Source organism: Sceloporus undulatus, chromosome 2 (assembly GCF_019175285.1).
Source record: "Sceloporus undulatus isolate JIND9_A2432 ecotype Alabama chromosome 2, SceUnd_v1.1, whole genome shotgun sequence".
In the NCBI taxonomy this organism is placed as follows: domain Eukaryota; kingdom Metazoa; phylum Chordata; class Lepidosauria; order Squamata; family Phrynosomatidae; genus Sceloporus; species Sceloporus undulatus.
In genome coordinates, this window is record NC_056523.1 from 199446153 (window position 1) to 199460785 (window position 14633).

General features: G+C 42.2%; 1 long non-coding RNA gene across 1 annotated transcript; it reads left to right on the forward strand.

Annotated features, from left to right (window-relative positions):
• Window positions 1-11219: 11219 nt before the first annotated feature.
• LOC121921549 lies at window positions 11220-13575 on the forward strand. The gene is made up of 3 exons (XR_006101967.1): window positions 11220-11357; window positions 11603-11705; window positions 13451-13575. It is a non-coding gene; the product is annotated as an uncharacterized LOC121921549 (long non-coding RNA).
• Window positions 13576-14633: the final 1058 nt, after the last annotated feature.

The window sequence follows — 14633 nt, forward strand, 5'->3', positions numbered from 1 at the left end:
TGCATGTCATAGGGGTATTCTGGGAGGAAAACAGCCATTCTCCTAAATGTGGCATGTTGCTTCTCTACAAAATCATTGGGTCAGGGCCATGTCAAGACATGTTACAGCCTATGCAAAGCATCTGTATGTACAGAAACTGATTAGGTTGGCAACTGAATTTTATTTCAATAATGCCAATGGAATTCATCTCACCTAAGGACCACATACTAATATAAGGGGCCCAGGCCAGAATATGTGTGACATACACAGTTCAGACCTCCAATAATAATGGAGACATGACAACCAAATAATTCAGTAGGAATAGCCAAGAGACTGCCATTGCTGACTTCACTCCCAAATTTTCTGCCTGAGGCATTTCTCTCACTCCGCCTAATGATAAAAAAAGCCAGCATGATATAGTAGTTTTGATCAAATCCCTGCTCATCCATGGAAACCCACTGGGTGATTGTGGGCAGGTCACAAAACATTCAGCCTCAGAAACCCCCATGATATTAGGGATAAGCCTTAGGCTTAGGGTTATCCTAAACTGGAAACGACAACCAACCTGCCTAATGACAGAGCTGGTCCTGATCTAAGAAGTATGTTTTTGCTAAATACAGTGCTCTGCTGTGCTCCAAACCTACCCACTCTGGTCAGATGTTCCCCATGCAATGGGATCTGAACATGGGGGGTGGGATACACATTCTGGCCTTCACACCGTATGTCACTGGCACTGTCCTTCCTGACTTTCATAATGTTAGAATACACATTTCCTTTAGTAAGTCATTTGACCTTTAGAGAGGACACTTTCCTGAAAATGTGAGAGTCTCTTTTAGGAAGGGCAAAAACTGAGGAGTGCACATTCCCACCTCCTTGTTCATATAGATGTATATTTATCCACATAGAAGTGGATGGGTATCATGCATCAGTGTTCATATCAAAGGATATTGAGGTGGACATACTGCTGAGATATTTTGATGAGAAAGCTCTTTTGGAAGTATGTGTATTATTTATGGTGAATCAAAGCATAGTCTGTGCAGTATTAGCAGATATGCACTATGGACACTAGATGGTTAACTCCAGAGTTTAGGCTGCACAGTCCCTTATTCCTCATTGCTAAAGAACCCGGATTATCAACCCGGGTTGAAGTGTTGCATTTAAAGAAAAAACAGACAGAGAGAATTCTTTTGGATGTTCAAAGAACTAAGGGGCTTGACAGACAGATCCCCGCCAGACCGGGGCTGTGGCAAACTCATGCCACAGTCCTGAAGCTCCTTTTTGCACCCTCAAAAGGGTGCCATAGCTGTGGCAGTGCAGCTGTATGGTGCCCCTTTGGCCCTGGGCATCTGGAGCAGTGCACAGCATCAGGGCACCATCAGGGGGTGGAGTCAGGTGTACAGCTTCAGGACTCTGTGCCCCGACTCTGCCCCCAGGCTGGCCTTTCAGGCCGGTCTGTAAGGGCCCTAAATTAAGGAGATATATGATGTGGTGCTACCAAATATTATTGGGCGATTAAAGAGCTTGTACATTTCAATTTTATGTAGATACTTATTAGTAACCATCTCTGCAGTCAAGGTGTGTTTAAAGAGCACAGCATTAACGATGGATAGCTTTACTTTGCTTTGAGAGCATTCATGGGGATCTTGAAAAGGTGTGATGTACCATAATCCAGATCCTATTTGGCATTCCAGGGACATTTAGAAATCAGTTCTATACTGAGCCTGCTCATTCAGCTTTGCTTTAAACTTCTACATAAGTCAAAAACTGGAAACTAGAAATCAGTTTCAGCCTCATCAAATTACTATTGTATTTCAGCAGGCTCTCCCCCACACTGAGACAAAAGAGGCATGTGTAGGTTTTCTTTTCTAAACCTTTTGGGGAAAGATTTTGTTTTGTTTTTCTTAACAAACGGTTTCTAAAGCACATGGTTTTACGTATTCTTGTTTGGGTCACCTGAGGACATTATGGAGAAGCCAAGTTTGTTTAAATATTGTCTACCTGTTGTAGAAAACCTTTCACTCCAGGTGCTGAAATTTTAATTCTCAAATCCCTGAGGGATGGGTGGAAAAAGGCTTGTCAGATAGTTTTCCATAACTTGGCCTAGACATCAGCTATCCAATGTTGATAATGATGAAGAAGATCTCAGTGGTGAAAAGCTCTCCCATCTGCTGGAATAGGCTTCCTTGTTAAACGATTACTGCGACAGAGCCATTGTGTAGCTCCTTAAAATGTAGTCTATTAAAGATGCATCTAAGATTATAGTGGGTCCTTATTATCTGCTGGGTTTTGGTTCCAGGAACCCCCTGTGGATAAAAAATCCGTGGATGTTTAAGTCTCATTAAATACAATGGCATAGCAAAATGGTGTCCCTTATATAAAATGAAAAATCAACGTTTGCTCTTTGGAATTTATAGTTTTTGTGAATATTTTCAAGCCATGAATATTTGAATCCATGAATAAAAAATCTGTGGATAAGGAGGGGTGACTGTATGTTCTTAATTCAAGGGTTAGGGGTATGTCTGAAATGTGATGATACTCTTGTGTTTAAGTTCCAGGCCAAATAACTTGCTACTTACTACCAAAAGGTATTTCTCTTTGTGATATTGTAAGATGACCTATTACCACACGTGACTTTATCTAAGTTTGTTTGACCAGATTTACTTTCTTCGCCATTCTGGTTTTTTGTTTTGTTTTTACTTTCTGCCTCAAAACCAACCCGACCATTTGGCAGAGGAAGGCAGTTGCCTTAGGAGATCAGGAGGAAACAGTATGGCTGCAAGCTTCTGTCAGTGAGTAATATATCCATTCCATGTTTAGTGTAAAATTTACCTTTATTTATTTATTTTATTCATTCAAATATCAAATAAATAAAACTTTAAAGGAGCGAAGGAACAGAACTCAATACTTTGCAGAGTTCTATTAGATTTCAGAATAAAACCCAGGGTGAGTTTGCTGTCCCATTGACATAGGAACCAGCAGCTTTTTGAACTCTCCAGTCATTCCCTACATTTGAAAAATAACACAAAGTCCATCCTCATTCCCCTTACTGGAGCTTTTTCTGCATGGGCCAAATATTCAGCCTCCCTGCATCCTCTCTGTGGGAAGTCCAGACAATGTATAGCCCAAACCCTGGTTTTAGTGCAAACAAACCGGATGACATCCAGCACATTCAGCATCAGAACCAAGACATAGCTCCCTTAAAATGCATTAAAAAGTTATTGTTTACTCCTGATCTTCTGGGAAGATCCAGTGCCCTCAGTTGTGATGCCAGGGTGGTATTCACATGCATGTACTCCAATGAATTGGATATTTTCCCTGAATAGGAAAACCCCGGCTATAGAAGTGGAGTTATTCACTCTCTCGCCCTCGCCCAGTTGGAAAGTTATTGTTGTTAATTTTAGGATATTTTAACAGATTATTTCAATTATTGCTTGTTTAATTATTATTTTAAGGGGGGAGGAAATTGTGGGTGTATTTACTTGAGATATTGTTGTTGGGATTTTTATGTAAGCCGCTCCGATTGTGTATAACAGTGAAGCGAGATATAAATATAATAATAATTATTATTATTATTATTATTATTATTAGTGCATCTGCCACTGCCACTAGTTGTTTGCTCTGAAGTCAAAATGAGATGCCCAGCCAAGTGTCACTGGGCATTTTGTTCTGACCTCAGTATGAATTGACCCATAGCGCCTGCAGTGGATGCACCAGTGTAGAGATTTGTACAGATGTACATGTGGCTTTTTTACCCAAAATCACCCTGATAGATTATATGTCTGTCATTTTATGCCCAGTCTACCTAAGAATGGAGAGCCTCAATCCCAGCAAGGTGACCAGAAAAGGAAATGAGTTGGCTGCAGAAATTATGATGAGAATGACAGTACAGAATAGTTGGTGAGTGTTGTCCATGGAAGAGGTAGCTGTGTTGGCCATTTAGTAAATTCAAACAAAATTCCACCAAACAGTGTTATCTTTATTGGCCAACTGAAATGCACAATATATTTGTTGCAAGCTTTTGAAACTCCAAAAAAATGGATTGGCATGTTTTATCTCTACACTTACCCAAATATTCCTGATGCAAAAACATGGAGACTTCTTGAGAAATCCATTGTCCTCTACTTACAAAGAGGCCTGCAGCTTCATGGGAATGAAAACACGCTGGATTGCTAGAGAAGAGTCCCTGTTGAGAATGCAAATGGATTTTAAATTTCCTGGACTTTGAAAATCTCCCAATTGCCACAGGGCCAGAAGGGGAAGGGCCAGTCTGCAAAAGATACACCTTCCCAATACCTTCTTAACTAAGGAGTCAGGACAGAAACAACATAATGCAAGCATCTGAGTAACATCTCCAATTGCTTTTCTCCAGTTTTATCTGTTAACACCTTGCCTGAAGGAGAAGCTATGGAGCTTTGAAAGCTTCCAACAGGTATATTGTGCATTTCAGTTGGTCAATAAAGGTATCACTGTTTGGTGGGATTTTTTCTGATTTCCAGATTTACACACTAAAATAAGTAACTTTCCCAAAATCTGGGCTTCATCCACTGTGTTCCCTGCTCTGCCTTTCCAAGATTACATCGGGCTCAATCGCTTGTTGTTTTTAAGGAGATTTGCCTGAACATTTTTTAAAAAAATAATTGTTTTCATTGGCTTTTAACTACAGTATTGATGCTGCCTTTGTTAATGTCCTTTTCCCAGTTGGCTTTTAAAGCAATGCAGGATTGTTAAAAACATATTGATGGAGAATTGGGTGCTTTACATTGTAAATATATTTGGAAGGAAGTCTACAGTCTTGAAACCTAAGAAATGCATTTCAGAAACAAATAAAACGCAGTGTTGTACAAAACAGATTCTTTCACCTCTTGCGCGTGTTCATGGCTGTGTTCCTCCTCTCCACACACAACCAGTCTACAAATTGGTGCAGCTCTGTCTCTCAGGTTGTTAATTTTCTTTCATATCGAGGCTCCCTTATCTGAACTAGCTCCTGCACACATTCCATGTGCTTTGATCTATTGTTGCTCCCACTTAGCTGGGAAAGCAGGACTCCTGTTTCTAAACAGGGTATCAGTTCCACATCGAAAGCTCAGAGAGACAAAAAGAAGCTCTCTCTTGGTAGAACAAAAGGTATGGATGTGAGCAGCGATTAGGTGAGCTGATTTGTCAAAAGGGCTTCAGGTAAAATAATTCTTCAAGTGCACCTGAACTTTGCAGCACATAAATCTGCCTAGCAATTGACAGAAACATTACCAAAGAAAGATCTAGTTACATAATGTGAAGTTGTCCCACAATAGGAACAAAAGACAGGAAATGCAGCTCAAGGGTACATCTAGTCCAGTTCTTCATGCAACCTGCTATGGATATTTAGCCTGCAATCTTAAACTCACTTTCTAATGAGAGGAGATCATTAAACAGATTAACTTACTTCTGCAAGCCACAGAGGCAGAATCAAGCACAGTTCTAACTAAAATCTGCCAGCAAATATGGCAAACAAAGCTGTAGCCCACAGACTGAAAGTGATCAATAGGCATTTTCATAAACAAAAAAGGAGGCACAAAAGATTGCACTAACTACAGGACCATTGCAATGATTTCCCAGGCAAGCAAAGTCATACTCAAAATTCTGCAACAAAGGATGGTCAAGAAGACAAACAAATGGGTGCTAGAACAGATCAAGACCGAATTATTTCTAGAAGCCAGGTTGAATAAATTAAGGCTGTTGTATTTTGGCTACATCATGAGAAGGCACAAATAATTAGAAAAGACAATAGGAATGGTAGACGCCAGCAGATAGAGAGGGAAAGCATATGCCAGGTGGATATGGACTCAATCATGGAAACCACAGGCCTTCAGGACAGGGGGTCTTGGAGATGTCTGATCCACAGAGTGGCACCCTGCCAACACTATTGTTCTATGATTCTAAGCAGTAACGTCCCCAGGGTTGGCATCACCCAATGCAGTAATTCATGGTGTCACTCCCCCTTGACCTCTTCCCATATTGCACCATACATAATCTTTAGGTCCAAAATACACTGCAGAAATAATGGTTTGAGACTGCTTTAACAGCCCTGGCTCAATGTTAGGGAATTCTGGGAACTGTAGTGTTGTTAGACATGTAGCTTTCTCTGTTGGAGAGCTCTGATGCCATAATAATCTACAATTCTCGGAATTCCATAGCACTGAGCCAGGGCAGTTAAAGCAGTATGGAACTGAATTATTTCTGCAGTGTGTTTTGGGACTGTTTTTTGTACATTCAGCCCTCCGTATCCACAGATTTCCCCTCCCCACTCCACAAATTCAAGCATCCACAGCTTGCAAATGTTTTAAAAATATATAAATTCCAAATAGCAAGCCTTGATTTTGCCACTTTATATAAGGGACACCATTTTATTATTTCATTATATTTAATAGGACTTGAGCATCCACAGATTTTGCTATCCACAGGGAGACCTGGAACCAAACTCCAGCGGATACCAAGGGCCCACTGTACTAATGTTACTCATAAAACATAATCCCCAGATATCAATGAATGTAATGATAACAGTTCTCACATAAACAACTAGCAACATTAAAATCACATCTTTAAATTACTATATCATATGCACAGTCTAAATGTATTTATCTGAACATAGTTTCATGTGGTTAATGTGAAAATATGGTAATATGTGATGTTTCTAAAGAAAATTTTTAAAAGATTTTTTTAAAAATTAAAAAATGGTAAAAAAAATCAATATTTTAAAATTTTAAATTTAATTTTTAAAAAGCCTAGGGCTTCTCCTTTCTCCTACCATTGAGAATAACTCCAATCACACAATCTCTTAAGAATTTTAAAGAGACACAGGGGAATGCCACATCCCATTTCTGCAAAAAGACAGATGTTTGGGGAGCAGCGGTGTCACCCCCTCCTCTTTAGTGTGCCACCTGATGACCCTGGTTCTGCATGTTAGTTTGTACACATTATGACTGACAGATAGAATTAGATCTTCCTCTGACATATATATGTTGCCTCCTCATTAGTTCAGTAGAGGTAGTTACGTATCTCAGCAAGTTTCCCCTCATTCCTTTCAGGTACTATTCTAATCATACCAATGAGTCAGTGCAGCTTCATTCAGTTTCTGTATTGAGTGCCGTGACCTAAATACCTGCAGAAAACTGGCCTGTAAGAAAAAACCACTTCAGAAAGGAAACATAAGGACCTTTGAATGAGAAAGAAAAAGAAACATCTTTTTATGTCCAAGATGTCTTTCAGTCTTTTGCAAATCTATATGCTTTGTTTTCAAGGGTCCTCCTTCCAGTATTCATGCCTTCACTTTTTGGCTTTCGCCTGTTACACACCAGTCAAGAAATTGCTATTTTTTTCTCAGATCATTTTGCAAACCACATATTCTCCAGCTGTCCCAATTTGGCAGGGACAGCCAAATTAATCCTCCCAGTTAATCCTCTGTCATCCCTCTTTTTCAGCCTCTTAAATGCTCCACTTTCTCTCTTATCCTCCCACTTTCACCCTTTCTCCTTAACTGTAGTCCACTGCTGCAAACTGAGTTCAAAGTGCAAAAGTAATTTGTACTCAACTCAGTGGAGGAGAGGATACAAGGGGGTAGAATCTTGCTCTTCGCTGTAGGATCAGGCAAAAGGAAACTGTTCCAGCCTCTCCTAGCTCATCTGCTCTTCCTCATTAATAACATTTGTCATTTTGACCACACTGTAATGATGCTTAACTACATTAGTCCCAATTTCATCTCTGAAATTTTGGAAGGTATGAAACTAGTTTAGAAATTGAAGGGCAGACTATATGGCATAGACAGTTCTATCCTCCAGCACTGGAGAACAACAGTCAGGCTCAGAAGGGATGGTTGGGTAGTTGCCTACAAGCATATGCTAGAGTATCTACCTCCCAATGCTGAATGTTAGGGCCAGTCCTATAGGATGAACTTGGTGTTAGTACAAATCCCAGAATTCTATAGCATTGAGCCATCGCAGTTAAAGCAATGTCAAACTGCATTATTTTTGCAATGTAGATTAGAACTATAGCCCTGTACAGACCAACAATTTGGGCCAGCCTGGGGGCAGAGTCGAGGCATCACATCCACATGATGCACGCCTCAACTCCACCCCCCAGGGTGCCCTGACGCCACGCGCTGCTTCACACAGTATGCTGCGTATGGCGCTCCTTCAGTGCTGCGTCCATACGACACAGGGCTGAAGGAGTGCCCTTTCCAGGGCATAAAAAGGAGCCACTTTTTTTAGTTCCTTTTTGCGTCCTGGAAAGGCTGGATCGGTGCCACAGTGTGTGGTTGCCACAGCCCTGATCCAGCAGAAGAAGGGGCAGCTGGAGGCTGACCCTTCAGGACTGTTTGTACAGCCCCTACATTGTAGAAATAATGCAGTTTAACTTTAAGTGTCATAGCTCCATCCTACAGAATCCTGGGATCTGTAGTTTTGTGATGCATCAGCACTCTCTGGCAGAGAAGGTGAAAGACCTTGTGAAACTACAAATCCCAGGATTCCATGTGATTGGACCTACAGCACTTAAAGTGGCATCAAATTGCATTATTTTTATAGTATAGATCAGAGGTGGCAACCCTATGGCATGCGTGCCAGAGATGGCAATCAAAGCCCTCTCTATGGGCACACATGCTGTCGCCCTAGCACACAGTTTGCCAGAGTTTCTTACTAGAAAGCCAGAGGGACGTGGCACTTTGCAATAAATAAGTGGGGTCTGGGTTGCAGTTTGGGCACTCGGTCTGTAAAAGGTTTGCCATCACTGGTATAGATGCATCCATAGAATCTGTGTGACTTAGGCGTGGTACAGACCGCGCAAATGCGCCATGCTGGCACTGATTTTAGGGTTAGGGACTGTGCAGCAACTATGTACACAGGGGTGCTGCCATTGTTATGTAAGTGCCGCGTGTCATCCGCGCATCACCACACATCACTTATGTAACAAGTGCACCAGTGGTGCACTTGTTATGTTGGCCCTGTGGCGCAAAAAGAACCCGGTTCTGGAGGGAAGCCACGTGCTTTAGTGGCTGCGGCTTCCTTCTGGAGGAAATTAGGCCACCGGCAGGCCGCCCTTTTCAGGCGGTCTGTTCTCTCTCATTCCTTTTATGTTTCGGGGCAATCTTTCTCCACATTCCCACTCCCTCTCAACTAACCCATGCCTCTTTTTAAGGACCTCACATTTTAGTTCTTAACTAGAGCTCTCCAAAGTACCTTTCTTAGACTATAGCTCCTTGAATTTTGCAATTAGTATGCTATGTTGGATATGCTGGCTAGGGGATTCTGGGAGCTGTGCTGCCAAAAGTAACTTTTCTAAGCTCTGCACATTCCCTTGGTGGCCTCCCACTTGACTGTTACTGTGCATTGCTATTGTTTCCTGTGGTGATGCCATGAAAGGAAGTGGTGCCATGAAAAGAAGCTTGGATTTTGTCATCTCCCATGGAAAAACCCTCCCTGCCAGGCCTGCATGAATCTGTATTTCCTGGTCAAAGTAAATGAGTGCTCAGGGAGACAGGCGGGCAGACGGGCAGGCAGGGGCAATGGAAGGGTGGAATGTTGGCTTCATATCTAACTGCTTGCTGGCCAGCAGAGCAGAGGCAGCGCATAAGCAGTATGAACCTCAAAGCAAGGGAGAAACTGATGACTCAGTAGGTCTTCATTAGAATTTATCTAATGTCTTCCAGGTCCGCTTTAAGGGTAATACACTTTATGTGTCATTCTTTGCTCAGGGGTTATGCTTAGATTTGCCAGTTGGGTCTTTAGCCAAAGCAATATATAAAAAAGGTTCATGTCTAAGTTGCAGGAGCCATTCTCTACACATGACTAACCTAGCATTATCTACTGGGGAAAATCCCAGCCAATCTGTGTAGGTCCCATTTCTGACTTAGAGCAAATTATTCTCTCTCATCTTATCTTACAAGGCCTATTAACAAATCAGTGTTGTCATGAATCTTTGTGCAGATTAATTAGTAGCTAATCAAATCAAACACATCACTTCATTCCTCACTTGTAAAGTAGGATTAGAAATGATAAGTGGATTTAGGAATCAATTCATGGTAGGTATGCTGAGCCAGTGTGGCGTAGTGGTTTGAGTGTTGGATTAAAATTCTGGAGACCAGGGGTCGATTTCCCACTTGGCCATGAAACCCACTGGCTGATCTTGCACAAGTCACATGCTCTCAGCCTTAGGGGAAAGCAATGGCAAACTTCCTCTGAACAAATCTCACCAAGAAAATCACATTATAGGTTTGCCTTAGAGTTGCCATAAATCTGAAAAGACCTCAAGGCACACAACATATGCATATGCTTTAGAGAAGAACCACATAAGATTCTGAAGAATCCTCATAGTTTCAGTTTGCAGAGACCAAATTCCAAGCCCTTCAGATCCATTGACTATGAGGAATACAGCAACCCATTCCCTGGCATTTTCTATCTTTTTTTTAAATCAGCAAATTGTACAGGAAGATATGCAAAGTGGTCCTATTTGATAAAAAGGGTTGGCACCAGGAATTTAAGGTAGGCTATAAGCAAGAAATCAATCTGAGAGATAAGATGCAAGCTCAGTCCATGCAAGTTTGTTGACATAATGTCAGTAAGAGATCACAGTATTGTAAAATTGGTCACGGCCCCTGGACAGCTCAAGACTTGAGGCCTATTCATACTACATAATTATACTGTAGTACTATTATTCTACTTTAACAGCCATGGTTCCTATGGAATCCTGAGATATGTAGTGTGGTGAGACACTGGAGCTCTGCAGCTAGAATTCTAAATGCCCCTTCCTAAACTACCAATCCCAGGATTTCATAGAAGTTAAAATGGAATAATAATGCCATAATTCCGTAGTATAAATGTGTCCCCAGATATAAGAAAGAGATGGGGAGAGAATGGATGGGTTATCACAGAGGCCTAAATTTTTGGACTCTTCTTGGAGGGTATGTTTTTATGGGGACTCTCATGAAGTGTGCCCATGCTTTACTGATTTTACATGGTACGTCAATCTGATTGAAGTCAATGGGCCCATTTAACTAGGCCCTTCAGTTGCTGGAGGCTGTGAGTCAACTGTATTCATTAGGATGCTGTAGGTTTTTTAAAAGGATCTTGTGCCAATTTACTATCTTCTAGATTTGTTCTCTCCCAGTAGCTTGTTTCAGACTCCTTGAACGTGCTTGTTCTTTGTATGAGAATATTCCTTTTTCTTTCTTTTTTTTCTTTTTTCTTTTTTTGGCTGTTCCTAATAGAGACAAAATATCTACGGACAGGATTGCTGAGCGATTAAGATGATGACTCTGATGATTGCAAGGTCAATAGTTCAAGACTCAAGCGCCACATGATGGAGTTCCCACCACTAGTCCCAGCTTTTGCTAACCTAGCAGTTCAAAGGTATGTAAAAGTGCAAGTAGATAAATAGATACCACTTGGTGGGAAGGTAAAAGCAATCCATTCAGTCATGCTGGCCGCATGACCATGGTCCATCTTTGACAATGCTGGCTCTCTCAACTTAATAATGGAGATGATCACCAACCCCTACAGCCAGCCATGACTTGACAGTCTTGTCAAAGGGGAAACCTTTATCTTCTTCATAGGGACAACAACGCAAGATGAATGCCTTAATCCTCTTATTCTAGGTATTTGTTGTTGGGCCTGAGCAGATGGAGAGGAAAAAATGGGTTGATCCTGGGTTTCTCATACCTGTTGGAAATTCTGCTGGCCATACAGCCAACTCCCAAGGTAGGCCAAATACCCATGGGCAATCTACACCATGTGATGTCAAGCTGCACTGCTCGTGGTTTTTTCACCTTACCACCATGCATGGTACTGTCACACAAACACAACCACCTGAGACTGGAAATTACCTCATTCTCCCCCCCAGCTGCCACCCATCAGATGCCTGTGTGACAGCCATACAGTCACACAAGTAATACACTGCCTCTCCAATGTATTGGTGTGCTCGGTGACATACTGGCAAACACAATTATGGAGGCCTCCATACATGCCACGCCTCTCACTTCACACTATACCATGTTGGACTGTCTGGTTTGTGTATGTTTTATTGCAACCAATGCATTATTGATGATTTGCCGTGTTTTCTCATACTGCCAGTCATGGGTGTGTGATGGCTTGATGGTGTAATGCAGGGGTAGGCAACCTTTTAAGCCGGGGCCGGGTTGGTGCCCCAAGACAACGGGGGGGGGGGGGAGGAGGAGGCAAAAAATAAATAATTAAATAAATAGGACAACATTTTCAAATGTAGGACACATTTTTAAAATGGGAGGCATGCGAAAAAATTTGATGGTTTTTAAAAAAGTTAATAAATGCATGTTTCTTAGGCATGATCAAAATGGAGGACATTTGGGCATATTCCTAGACAGATGGCAGAAATGTACTTCCCTTTGCTGCCAACCCCCCCTCCCCCCATTCCACAGCACATTTCAGCATTGAACATGGCTTTACTTAACATGGCAATCTCTTGCATATTTCAGAGGCTTACTGCATAACCAAACTCTTTGGGTTTCACACTGAACATGGGTTCACATGGCTATGCATATTTAACATGTCAAGGTGATCTCACAAGAAGTGATTTGCCCTCGGGTTCAAATATACTTCTCAGAAGTGTGTTCTTGGTCAAGGGACTGTGGTTTTTCTTCACTGCGCATGAGTTTGTAAAAATCACAGCAACTTACATTGGCCGTGCCTCTGAAGCTGGCTCATATCAATATCACCATCACCATCCTCCTCCTGCTCCTCTTCTTCTTCTTCCTCCTCCTCCTCCTCTTCCTCCGCCTTCCTCCCTCCTCCTCCTCTTCCTTCCTTCCTCATCCCCGTGTGACTGCCCGAGAGTCCTTTGCCCCCCCTTGCCCACCGCCAAAGGCCCCCGCACTTCCGCAAGAGGCCAAAGGCCCCGCGGGGCCTTTGGCGGCGGCAATCGACAGCAGGACCAAGCAGGGGCTTGGTCCCAATGGCTAGGCGGGCCGCATGCAGCCTGTGGGCCGTAGGTTACTGACCCCTGGTGTAATGGGTCGATGGTGCAGCTGGCCACTCATGCGCCTGTATGTTCAAACAAACAAAAAAGTATGGTGAGCAATGGCACCGGCAGCTGCACTTCACCGGCACTTCTTTTTGCTTTGGTTTTTAGCTCCAGAGCAGTTTGGTCCCACTTTCAACCTGTTTTGGCCTCATTTGTTGTTTAAACAGCTGGAGATCAAAATGGGGTGAAACTGCTTTATTTTTCAAGTGCAGACAACTCCTTTGTGTGCACAAAGTAGTTTCTAATTTATGAAGATCCTAAGATAAAACTATCACTCGGTTTCCTGGAGCTGAGAATATGTGACTTGCCCCAAATCACCCAGTGTGTTTCCATGGCCCTATGGGAATTGAACCCTGATCTCCACAGTTGTAGTTTAATGCTCAGACCACTGCACCACCCTGGCTCCTATTCTAGGTATAATCAGAGTGTGTTCCACACATTTTTACAGAGGCAGACCAGACATAAAGAGCTTTTAAGCAGCACTGTATGGGGAAACCTGTGAAACGGGAACCTGCCAAAATGAATGTGAAAAGTAAGTCAATATGGCTTGAGTTTGTCCACCCCACCCCCGCCTTGTCTCCTGAAATAAAAAATTTAATATGTACATTCTTGCTTTGAACTAACCATCATGCAAGTAAGGCACTGTGGTGCTTAGTACAATTATATCTTGTCTCTATGTTTTGGTTATAATACATAATAATATTAATAATAATATCTGGCTCTTTTCATCTTCAAAGAGCTTCAGGAACAGTTGGCTTAGTAATCCACACACGTTTGAAATACATGTACACATTGTTATTATCATTGCTTTACAAAGGAGAAAAGCAAAGGGGAGAGCAAACCACAAGGGATATATTCAGGCTCAGCAGCATATCAGCTAGAGGATCAAGACATTTGGGACTTCAAGTTGTAGCTGCACAGCAATGACAACCTCAGACATTTTGCTGCCTAAGGCAAAGAAAAGGATGCTTCCTTCCCTCCTGCCTTCATTCCACATACCAGAGCTGTCTCCATTGGCCATTGAGCTTTCCCCCTGTACTGACAATGGGGCAACATATTGAAACACTCTGGAAAGCAGCATGTTCAGGCCAGCTTATCTACTATGCAATTCCATCTTGTGCTGCTTTGTGCAGGCATACTGGTAGCCATTATGGGGAAGTACATCCTATGTGCTAGTGCTTCTCTGTAACTCAGGGTGTGATCTATAGGTTGCATGCAGTCAGCAAAACCCACTTTTGTGTGTTTGAATCTCCTTGGCAATCTCATAAAACTCTCTGAGACCTCCCTTTAACAATGTGATTTTGTGGCGATTTCCCAAACAGAGACCAAATAGAAATTGGTGGTTTGCCCTTACTCATCCTTCCAAACCACCTCAACAGAGTTTTTAGGAAGGTTCTAATCCAGTGGGAAATGGTGGCCAGAAATCACCAGTGTAGTGCTTGGGGTGTGTGTGTGTCATAGTCCCAGTGCAATTGCCCACCCCTATGCTAAATGCAACTAGAACTAAAGACTTTTGGAAGAGGAGGAGAAGAAAGTAAAGCCTTAATGTGGCGATTTACATAATCAAATGAATGGCCACATAGAAAAGTCAAGAGATGTCTGGCGCTGCTGGGTTATCCATCTGTCTACTG